The sequence below is a fragment of the Ochotona princeps genome, chromosome 5 (assembly GCF_030435755.1).
Source record: "Ochotona princeps isolate mOchPri1 chromosome 5, mOchPri1.hap1, whole genome shotgun sequence".
Lineage (NCBI taxonomy): Eukaryota > Metazoa > Chordata > Mammalia > Lagomorpha > Ochotonidae > Ochotona > Ochotona princeps.
In genome coordinates, this window is record NC_080836.1 from 2,006,833 (window position 1) to 2,019,572 (window position 12,740).

At 39.6% G+C, this 12,740-nt stretch overlaps 1 pseudogene; it reads left to right on the forward strand.

Moving 5' to 3' along the window:
• The first annotated feature begins 536 nt into the window (after nucleotides 1-536).
• On the forward strand, nucleotides 537-9,803 carry LOC131480280 (neo-calmodulin-like; annotated as a pseudogene).
• Nucleotides 9,804-12,740: the final 2,937 nt, after the last annotated feature.

Below are 12,740 nucleotides of genomic sequence, written 5' to 3' on the forward strand. Positions count from 1 at the left end.
TGAATATACACATCCTGTATGGGAAGTCAGTACACAGTGATTCTAGTAAATTTAACAAATTAGCACTCTTATGTGTGACGTCAGTGGTCACCTGAGGCTCTCAACATGCGATGCCTAGACTGTGGAAGCCTCTTGAATCCACAGCAACTCCATGAGTCATTAGACAAGGCCACACACAAAGTGGAGGTTCTCTTCTCCATCCAGAGAAGAGCACAATCATCTTTGATGGCTGCTTCTTTGCACTGGGGTGTGGACCACTGAGGTCCTTCACAGAGGGGACATACTCCACAGCAGTGTCCTGTCATTCCACACCTGATATGCTTGCTCTCTTGCTGGCTCTCCTGTTAGATCAGAATGCCTTAGGGCTGATTCTGAGGCCACTGAGTGCTACTTAAGATTGCCAGTCTATGAGTCTGCTGTAAGAACCGTTTCCCACGTTCGAGCATTTTAACATTACCTGACATCTGAATTATCATTAAACATTTAGATACATATATCCATACATTTTGTCACTAGTTCATGGGGATTTGGCGTCCATGGCCAGCTTTGAAACTGTACCCTTAGCAGTAAGTGCATTTGAATACTTTCAGAACTATACTGCTGAACAGACTCTGTAGGTCCCTAGGAAACATAAACAGACATGACTCTCCAAGAGCCTAATTTTGCATCTATACATATACATGCCATGATGTGAAATTTGTATCAAATCCCTTTTGATATGTCATTCAAGTCATATAAATGTATAAATGATATAAAATTAAAACCACTTAAGTAATCATATCACAACTATAATTCATTCGTGAAGGCTTTAGTGAAGAGAAATTAGAGATTGTTCAGACTACTAAAAAATTTAGGTATAATTTGAATGCAGAAAATCATTAGGCAGAAAATTGCTAATTGAAATTGCTTTATTCTCTCTTTTTTTTCCTTTCACTTCAAAACTTGTAAGCAATGAGGAGAAGTAGAGATCCCTGAACTTTTAGGCTTTTTCTGGTGCAGGTTGAAGACTGTTGCAACTATATAGATTCCTTCTTGTTCCTCTACATTTAAATTAGACCCTGGTTATTCTCAGCCTCCCCCTCAGTGTCATCTGAGGATGGGCATCCAGAGATAACAGTTTCTGCCCACTACACAGCACACCACCAATTCTGTGCCCCAAGTCACTTCTCCTCCATTAACATTCACATCATTGTTTTCATGATCTGTGACTATACTGTAACAGCATCTTGTATTAAAATGAAAAGAAAAATATGGAAGAAGAAAAATTGTTATGAATTCCTTTGTCTTCAATTTCTATCATGTTTCTTAAACATGTTAACCTGTGCAAATATGTAAAAGATTACACACAAAATAGAGCTTGAGTCAAGTGCTTATTATCTCAAGGTTAAAAAAAATATGAAAGAGTCTATGCGACTCTGTATAGGAGGGAATCTGCACACTCATTGCCAGAAGTGCAACACAGCCATGTTATGAAGACAACACAGCCATGCTATGAAGACAACATAGTGAGAGATTAAATTGATCATTTGGGGCTGAGCAGAAGCAAAAGTTGTTTCATGACAGATGGAAAACTGAAAATATGTGCACCATAGCAAATGCATGCTAAGCTCCCAAGTTCTGTGGCCTTATGGCTTATCACCTAAGTTCAGGAGAAAGCCAGGTTTGGGTATTCAACAATCTATGTGTCCCAGGGGATGGGAAGAAGAGATTCTCAATTAAAGGATAAAAATCAGGTGCACTGAAGGCAACTTACTGATGACAACTATACCAACAACAACCTACTGCCTGATAGCTTAGTTTAAAAATTAAATCCGTTTCTATTAATTGGGCCTATTCTTTTCAACTTTTCTGATTCATGATAGAACCATTTTGGCTTTGTTTATAAATCCTTAAATGTATTCATTCAATAGATTTTTTTTTTTAGAGAACAAGATTGGTTCTCAACTGTGATGTCACACTCCAAGAGAGCCTTATATTATAGTCCCTTGAATGTCACAACTGGGTTCCAAGTATTTTTGAGAATCATCCAATATTCTCTGCTGTCTCCAAAAATAACTCTTGATTTCTTCACTGAAATTTCTTGTCACAGTCTGTATGCAAGCCTGTAGTATTGCATCAGCTTTTTTTCTGTATTTTGTGGGATTCCTGGAGAAGATTTCTGTGGCCTGCAGCTTTCATGTATTTCAAGTGGGCTCTGCTAGTTTTACACAAGAGAAAAAGTTCTTTCCATTCTTTTGGGTTTTGAAATAGCAAATGCCATTGTTTTCTCACCCAGGCATATTTGCTGAAATTCATGTCATTGTCATTGATCCTATCATGCAAACATGACTACAGGTGCTGGTTATTGGCCATGGAATGATTCCAAAGATGAATGACTTACAACAGGCTCTTGTTAGGACAGCCAGCATTTGATACCATGTTATAGTCACAGGCTCCATCTTTTCCTGCTGAGAAAGAACTTCAACCTTCACATTCCTTAAAAAATATGTACTCCCCTCACTCCATAAGTCTCCCCCATGCATTTCATTGCAGAGCTGCTTGCTAACTCAACTTCAGTGTCGCCCCTAGAGTCAACTGCTGCCTTTACTTTTTTAATTTCTTTTAGAATGTTGCTGAAGAACATGGAAAGTTGAAAAAGAAATTCATTACAACACATCCTGGGACTCACCTTTCCCCAGAGTAATTCAGTGTGCAACATGACTTCTTTTTATATAGAGACTACTGTGCTGTGGTAATACAGCTTCCAGATGAAATCTGAATGCCATTATTTAATGGAGTGCTCTAATGACTGGAGCTGCCTAGGCTTGGTGAATTCAGATCACAAAGACAGATCTATTTAGGTTACTGTAATCCAATGTCTTACCAATTTCTTTCCTGTGCAGATCAACTCACAGGGCTGAAGTTTGCAGGAGTGCCACTTTGGCAATATTCAGACACCACAAATATAAATGTGTTTTCTGACTGTGGGAATCAAAATGACCAGTGCCCTATCATCCGAAGTCGTGTTAGCCAGCAGCAGCAGCAGCAGCAATAGGATGACAAGATTGTAAAAGAAAGGCCCGGCACAGTGGCCTAACAGCTAAAGTCCACATCTTGGGTGTGCCGAGATTCCATATGGATGCCGGTTCTAATACCAGCAGCCTCACTTCCCACCCAGATCCCTGCTTGTGGCCTGGGTAATGGGCAAGGATGGCCCAAACCCTTGGGACCCTGCCCACGCATGTGAGACCCAGAAGTGGTTCCTGGCTCATAGCTTCAAATTGGCATAGCACCAGCCATTGCGGTTACTTGGGGAGTGAATTATCAGATGGAAGATCTTCCTCTCTGTCTCTCCTTCTTCTCCGTGTATCTGCCTTTACAATTAAATAAATCTTAAAAAAAAAAGATTTCAAAAGACTCCTTCAGTAGGTGAGGATGCTTTTCCTGTATATTGGAGCTTAGGTATTTCAGAAAGCATCTGGAAGAAATGCTTACAATTTCTATTGTGAGATACATTTAACAAGTAACACTCAGAACTCATCAGTGACCTGAGAGTCAGCCATCACTGCCCTGAGTTGATATTTAGATGAACATAAAAGTTGTTTGGAAGAGAACAAAAGCTAGCTAAGTGTGAAGAGCAACTCAGCTTTCTAATGGTCATTTGTGCTTATTGAATCACTTTCCCTCATACTTGACTGCAGGTGATTGCAAATTAATTGGCCCTCTCTACTGTGTGAACTCAGCTAAAGGGACTTGCAAGAATAATTGATGACATATAAAATTGGGCAATGCGGAATGGATCTTTTATTTGTTTATTTCCATGAGCAATGTGGTACGGAAACCTGGGAATGTAAAAATGAGAAAGATAGAATTGAAAATGAAAAATCACTAAGCAGTTTTCTGGTGATTCGAAAAAGGGTGCTATAGGAGAATTTGTGGATAATCATATGAATGAGTGAGGCTTGATGCATGGCATGGAGGTCTATTCTGGGTTTTGTAAGATATTTAGTTCAGTGTGCCTGAAGAAAACAGAAATGGAAATAAATGACACGCTTATGCATTTGCACGACAGTGATGCAAAGGAGTCATTTAGAATATTATGAAGGAATTATCATTTTAAGAGTATCTAAGGAATCTCAGGAAGGACTGTTATTACAGATGGTGGCAAATAAGGTAACTATTATTAATAATAACAATGAGAGCCACAAAATTCATCAGAGACATTTCATTAGACAGGAAAAAGTGGTGACTGCAGCCAGATGAAATGAGTAGATAAAGGACACCAGTATAGAGGGAAAGGGTTTCTAAGAAAATTAATGTGTCCCCAGAGGCACATCTGTTACTTAATAGTAAATATGACGTGTGAAAAATGCTGACAAGTGATTGGGAACAAAGGTCAAAAGTTAATCACAACAACTCCGGGGTATGGCAACAAATATCCACTAGGACCCAAGCAAATACATGTAAAAATGATGTGGGGCCACAAAAAGTATTAAATTCTCGGAATGAGGTCTTATCTTTTTTCTATTGGCAGATATTTTCCCATCATCAGAACCTTCAAAGTGTTCCAATTCTCTGAGGGAGCCTTTCTATAAAACGTAGCCTCCCTTAGCCAGCCTCCATTGCTTGGGTAGTTCATGTTGGAGCAAGATCTGTGTCCGTGTAACAAAAGGATAGGACAGGGAAGTATCTAGCAAAAGGAGAGATACAGTTAACTCAGGGTACCTCCCTGGGTTGGAATACACATGTAGAGATGCCAATTTGCCTGGCTTCTTGTAGAGGTCTCTTTTGGTGTTCAGATTTTTTTCCATTATGTGCTATCTCCACATGATGGAAAGAAGGCAAGAGAGCTCTCTGTGTCCCCATTTAAACTTAGCTAAACCTAGTGACCTCCTGAAGATCTTACCTCACAACAGCATCATGCTGTTGGGGATTAGGGTTTCAACATTTGCAGAGGCAGAATAGTTGGTGAGTACCACCACAGAGTGTGACCTGAGATACCAGGACACAGCCGTTACACGGTGATAAGAGCATTTTTCTTTTTAGTGTAAGATGTTTCATCTGCTGGTTCACTCTCCAAACAGCTGCAATGACCAGAGCTGAGCCGATCTTAATTCACTTGCCAGGAGCTTCTTCTGTTCTCCCACATAAATGCAGGGCTATACTCTACTGATTTTCCATGACATATGCAGGGAGCTGGATAGAAAGTAGAGCAGCTTGGACTCTAACTGGCACCCATATGTGATGCCAGCACATGCAACACAAAGATTTAGCCAGTTGAGCCAATGTGCTGGGTTCTTGGACTATCGCTCATTAAAAAACAGGAATTTTAACCAAAATTAATGCTCTAGTAGTAAATTAGCTAAAAGAGCACATAAAATGTAGACAGGGGTTAAACTATTATTCTATTTATGTAAGAAGGTATCTTTTCCAAATAAACTGTAAGACAATGGTGTTCTTTCCACTTTGTGCACTGAACTGTCTGCTTTAAGCATTTGTTAGTAGAGAATTGGAAATTGTTCTTGTAAATAACAGTGGCATTAACAAAAATATTGGTCTAAATTGAATCCCTAGCTCATTATCTGAAACCTTCAGCAGGGAAGGAGAGTGGGCATGAAAATGGACCTGAATGACTTGCCTCCAAAAATCATTGATGTCAAGTTCTCTGCAGAAAAAAGGGGTTGGGTCTAAAGGCCAGAATAAGATGGGAAGGAGAAATAGATGGAGATAAAGTATGTGGAGGAGGGGGAGGCTGGTAAACCACTAATGGATTAGGTGATGACTTACATTCTGTGAGACCACGTACCTTGTTGGTATTTGTAATTTTAGCCAATATCTTTGAGACAGTGAAATTACTGATTGCAATAGACACTTGTTGCTTGCTCAGACACTTCATCTTTAACCATCCCTTAGTTTACCTACTGCATCTTTTCACTGCTATAAGAAACATTAATTCATCCAAACAATCTAGTGAGAGTTCTTCTAGTCCCACCTCAGGTAAGCAAAACACTTGACCACAGTTGGAGACTTTATTGTATCCCATCAGATCTGAGATGATGCCCACTACTTAGAAACATGCAGAACCATTTTTAGTTTACACCTAAACACTGATTCTATGAATAGAAGAATAAACACAGATGTAAGTGACCAAACACAAATAACTGGAGACAGTGATAGAAAAAAGCAATCTATTGCCCGATCTATCATCTATTATGCCATCTATTCTCTGCTTGACAAAAATCTCTCCAAGATAGATGCATTTATGACTACTAAAGGAAGCTATGGACCATGGCTTAGGCTCTTTCCCTACACACAGCAGTGACATAAAAAATGGAAAATCTAAATGTGGCACTAAAATCAGAAACTTTTTTTCTCTTTCATTTCACAAATTTCCTGATGCATTTGAAATGAATGTGTGCTTTTTTGTCAGTATAATGCAAAAATGTTTCTTTTTTTTTGGACACAGAAAAATAAATATTATGTGATACAAAACCTCAAGATTTTTAAAATCTTTGCTCATTTTTATTTTTCTTGCATGAGAAAATGTTGCAAATTAAGCCAATATGATTTTGAAAGGTTTTCATGTGCTAAGGAATACATGCTAATGAAAAGATGCAACGATGCTTGGCCATATTTCTCTTGCCCATATAAGATACAGATTTTCTCAAAGTAACAATATGGAAGCTTTTGGGAACTGATTTTAGATCAAATTTGAAGGTTTTTTTTTTTTTGTACTTCTGAGTTCATAATAACAGTCTGCTAGCATTTGAGGGAGTTACATGGGAATCAAGACTCACAAAACAGTCCTTGACTGGTAATTAGCAATTAGATGATTTCAAAGGTTTTTTTTTGTTTATTTGTTTTTTGTATAAAAGTTGTAATGCTAAGAAGAAAATGGTCAATCTTAGGTTGCCTCCAGGGATACTTTACTTAAGGTTAAAGGGATGTCACAGTTCTGATGCTACAAGGCTTACCCAGAACCATCACTGTGTAAGCAGTTTAAAGAATTCTGTTTTATATGGGCACATAACTCACAAAAAGAAAATTGTGTACAATGAACTAGGTATCATTTGTGATGAAAAATGAACTAATCAGTTTTGAAAATGGTTACATATGGTGAGAATTGGTGTGTGCTGTGTCACTAAATAATCTGTGACTCAGTTATTCCTTCACTTATCTGCTTCATAAAAACCAAGCACCCAAGCCCTTTAAAATCCATAGAAGACCAAAAAAAAAAAAATAGAGTATTTTATCCCAGGGAGCTTATTTTTATACTGCAGAAATCCCTGGCTCCCGACTTCTGATTGGTTCAGCTCCAGCCATTGTGACCACTTGGGGAGTGAATCAGCAGAAGAAAGATCTTCCTCTCTGTCTCCTGCTCTCTGTATATCTGACTTTCCAATAAAAATAAACAAAATATTTTTAAAAAGAGGAATGCAATTTGAAATGCAATGCCCAGAATAGGGCTCACTCTTGGAGATACCATTGGACCACTCTACAAATGTTAAAGGAAAGATATTTAGATAAAAGAGCATTAGGGGGTGGACCCCTCACAGTAAGGTGAACCACAAATTATGTTGAGAATAATTCTGCTTTGTATACTTAAAAAATAACCACAGTTGTAATCCTTTTTTTTTTTTTGCTTTTGAAAAAAAACGTTATTTACTTGAAAGACAGAATTGCAAGAGAAAGAGGAGGAGAAAGAGTGAGTTAGTGAAAGAAAGAGAGAGAGAGAGAATGAACTAGTATTTTCATCTCATCTCATGGTCTCCCCAGAAGGTGGTCATGAGCAGGGCTGGAGCAGGTTGAATCCAGGAAACAGGGACTGTCAGAGAGACAGTGGCCTAACCACTAGGCCCATCTTCTACTGCTTTACTGGATGCTTTGGGATTGAGCTGAATCCAAATTGCAGTCACTTGATTTTGAACCAGTGCTAATAGGGGATGCTGGCATCACAATGACTCCTTAACCTGCTACTCTCTCTTTCAATTTGCAAGAGCCACCATGGCCGTGATCCTGGTCTCTTTTCTTTCTGTGTCCCCACTCCCTGACCATGTCTAACTCAGTATGCTGTTCTCTATTCTCTTTTTCTTCATTCCCTCTCCTTCCAAAATTTTAATTTTTCACAATGTACATTTATCTTTAATTATAATGTACATGATGATCTATGCGATTTTTCAACATGTAGATTTTCCTTTAGTGATGGTTTTGCCTTATACCCCATTTATTTGTTCTACTCAAAAGATTGGAAAGGCGGTAGTCCACACAGAGCATGTGAGCAACATTGCTTCCTCCTTTCAAATTCTGACACGTGCCTTTGTATGGACAGGTATTTCTAACGTATGAAACTCAGAGGGTAAGTAATCCAAGGAAAAATGGACAAATAGGAAAAACTTCTGCACCGCAACAGAGAGGATAATGAGACATCACAGATTGAGAAAAATATTTTAAATCACATGCTGGCTAAAGAGCTAATACGTACTTAAAGCATGTCACTCCATGTTAAAATAAATCTATCATAAATGGCTAAAAATCTCACACAGGTATTAATCAAAACAAAGACAAAGCAAAGAACAGGAGAAGAATCCACATATTTCTAATCATCAGTGATGTAAATCAGAATCATAATGAGACATCATTTCCCAGCTGTCAGATGGGCTATTAACAGAAGGCTGAAAGAGGACATGGTAACAGAAAATGGGAACACTGCTTCACTGATGGAAGAAATTCAATCATTAAAGACAGTTTAGACAACAACATAGAGTTTCCTCAAAACACTGGAACTAAAGCAGGAACCCAGGATCTTAGCACTGGGTCTTTATTGGCTACAGATTAAATTCCCCTGCCAAAGTAAGTATCAAAAGTTAGGACCCACTGTGAGGAATACATTAATTAAACCAGATGGAATCTTTTAAGAAATAATTAGATTGTGAATCCTCCCCACCCTCCCCACCACCTTTGTGAATGGATGAATACCATGGGGATGAATGAGCTCATGGATTACCATGACAGTAGGTCTGTTACAAGCTCCTCTGTCTCCAGTGCTGTGATCTGTGACACTTGCATGTGACACCCTGTCCTGCATGAAGACTCAAAAAAAAAATCCCTGCACTGTATAACTCAATACTGCTCAAGGCCTGAGGTGAATGCACCTCTTGTCCTTCCCCTTCCCTCTTACCCTCCCCCTCCCTTCCTCTCCCTGTCCTGCCCTGCCATGCTACGCCCCTTCTTTCCTCTCCCCTCCCTTCCCATTTCTCATTAGAGAGATACAGAAAGATCTTACTTCTGCTGGTTCACTTTCCAATAGCCACAATGGCTGGAAATGAGCCGATCCAAAGCCAGGAACCAGGAGCTTCTTTGTGTTCTGCCGCATGAGTGCAGAGTTCCAGGCCTTTGAGCCATCCTGCTGAGTTCAAGGAAGATTTTCCCTATTGGACAAAGATGGCGATGGCACCATCACCACAAAGGCATTTGGCACTGTCATGAGGTCACTGGGTCAGAACCCAACAGAAGCGGAATCATAGGCTATGATCCATAAGGTGGACGCTTACCGTAATGGCACTATTGGCATCCCAGAATTTTTTATTATGACGGCGAGGAAAATGAAAGATACCAACAGCGAGAAGGAGATCCTTGAAGCATTTCGAGTCTGTTACACGGATGGAAATGGTTATATCTCCATGGCAGAGATGTGTCATGTCATGAAAAACCAAGGGGAAAAGCTAACAGATGAATAAGTAGATGAAATGATCAAAGAAGCAGTTATCGAGGGAGACGGACAGGTCAGCTATGAAGGTAAGGCGGTCGGTTTGCTTGGTGTTTAGTGGTCAAGGCCTGCAGCAACTGAAGGCACAGGAACTGCCCTGCTCTCTGCCACCAAGGATGCTGTCTGCATCCCTTGGAGCTGCCTTGGGGGATAACCTCAAGCTGGGATTGTTTGTCTTTTCAGAAATCGTACATGTGATAACTGCAAAGCCCTACTTTCAACTCCTTCCTCCCGGATACACAGAAGAAATCAAATTGAATCTTTTACTTAACTGTTAAAAAAAAGTTCATTTATTCCTTCTATTTCTATATAGCAAAACTGAATATCAAAAGTGTCTTCTGGGCCCAGAGAGACAGCGTAGTGTTTGAAGTCTTCACCTTGCACGCGCCAGAATGCCATGTGGGTGCTGATTCTAATCCCGGAAGCTCCACCTCCCGTCCAGCTCCCTGCTTGTGGCCTGGAAAGGCAGTCAAGGATGGCCCAAACCCATGGGATCCTGCACCCTGCCCTGTGTGGAAGACCTGGAACAGGCTCCTGGCTCCTGGCTTCAGATTGGCTCAGCTCCAACTTTTGTGGCCACTGGGGAGTGAAACATCTGACAGAAAATCTTCCTATGTATCTCTCTTCCTCTCTGTATAGTTGCTTTTCCAATAAAAATAAATAAATCTTTAAAAAAAAGTGCCTTCTATCCACACACAATATGCAGAATCTGCATGAATTGGTTGGTGGTCCTGTTCCTAAAAGATCCAGCAACACATCTGTTTTACACTATACATACTTGTACTACATTTTTTTATTAAATTTATTCATTAATTACATTGTGTTGTAATTACATAGAATCTGGGATTCTCCCCCCTACCCTCCCCCCATGGTGGGTTCCTCCATCCCGCTGCATAACCATAGTTCAAGTTCAGTTGAAATTCCCTCCCTGCAAGTATTTGCCAAGCATAGAGTCCAACATTCCATAGTCCAGACAAGTCCAACTACTTATTGGGAAGACCCTCTTTGGTCTGAGGGCAGAGTCAGCAGAGTATCTTCCCGGTCAAATCAAAGCACTAATATACCATCTGCAACAATTAACATCGTTATGGAATTAATTGACATGGTATTGAGCAGTCAACATGTTAAAAATAAACGCGATTTCTTAACCACTTTCTGTGACCCCCCATTCACAGTTCAATTTTACTTAATATACTACAAATGAAATACTATCCATAACATAATATGATATGCTTAACATCATATCATATTAAATTAAGGCAAACATGTGTTATCTAACCTTTTGGGATTGGTTCATTTCCCTTAGCATTATGGTTTCCAGTTTGGCCCATTTGGCCACAAAGAACTGCATTTTGTTTTTTTTAATAGCTGAGTAGTATTCCATGGAGTAGATGAACCATAGCTTTCTTATCCAATCCTCTGCTGATGGGCATTTTGGTTGTTTCAATGTTTTTGCAATTACTGATTGTGCTGCTATGAACATAGGAGTGCATGCTGGTTTCTCATAAAACAAGTGTTCTGGATATATTCCTAGGAGTGCTATAGCTGGGTCATATGGTATGTCGATTTTGAGTTGTTTGAATATTCTCCATACTGATTGCCATAGAGGCTGTACCAATCTGCAGCCCCACCAGCAGTGGAGTAGGGTTCCTTTTTCCCCGCAACCTCGCCAGCAAGTGTTGTTGGTGTTTTCATTGTGGGCCAGTCTTAGTGGTGTTAGGTGGTACCTCATTGATGTTTTAATTTGGATTTCCCTTATTGCCAGGGAACTTGAGCATTTTTTCATATGTTTATTTGCCATTTGGGTTTGTTCCTTTGTGAAGTGTTTGCCCATTTCCCGTGCCCATTTCTTGAGTGGCTTGTTTATTTTGGTGTTTTGACTGTTTTGTAATTCTTTGTATACTCTGGAGATTAGTCCTCTATCACCTATGTCGTGCGCGAAGATCTTCTCCCATACCGTGGGCTGCTTTTTAACTTTGTTGATTGTTTCCTTTGCTGTGCAGAAGCTTCTTAGTTTGATGAGGTCCCATTTGTTTATTCTGGTCTCGATTTCTACTGCTTTTGGTGTCCTTCTTAGGAAGTAGGGACCTACCCCTAGATCTTGCAGAGTATTTCCAACATTTTCTTCCAAAAGTTTGAAGGTTTCTGCATGCAGGTTTAGATCTTGTATCCATTTAGACTTGATCTTAGTATATGGTGAGAGATATGGGTCTATCTTTTTGTTTCTACAGGCTATTAACCAATTGTCCCAACAGCATTTATTGAAGAGACCTTCCCATTTGCCTGGATTATCGTTTGTCCTTTTATCAAAGATTATTTGACTGTATCTGTGTGGGTTCCCACGGTGTTTCTATTCTGCTCCATTGATCTTCCTCTCTATCTTTGTGCCAGTACCACGCTGTTTTGATAACCACTGCCCTGTAGTATGTCCAGAGGTCTGAACTGTGATTCCCCCTGCTAACTTCCTGTTCTTCAGGATGGTTCTAGCTATTCGTGGTTTTTTGTGTTTCCAGATGAACTTTTGGATCATTGTTTCCAGTTCTGTGAAGAATGTTTTGGGCAATTTGATTGGAATTGCGTTGAATGTCTATATTGCTTTTGACAGTATAGACATTTTAATGATATTGATTTTACCTATCCAGGAGCATGGGATGTTACTCCATCTTTTGAGGTTTTGTTCAATTTCTTTTTTAGTGGTTTGTAGTTTTCCTCAAATAGGTCTCCTACATTTTTGGTTAGGTTTATTCCCAGATACTTAATGCTTTTCTCTGTTATTTTGAATGGTATCTTGCTGGTTAGATCTTTTTCCAACTTGGGGCTGTTAGCATACACTATGGCTGTTGATTTTTGTTCATTAATTTGTACCCTGCCACACTACCGAACTCTCGTATAAGTTCTAGCAGTCTCTGTGTTGAGCCTCTTGGCTCTTCTATATAAAGAATCATGTCATCTGCGTATAGTGAAAGCTTGACTTCTTCATTTCCCATTTGGATGC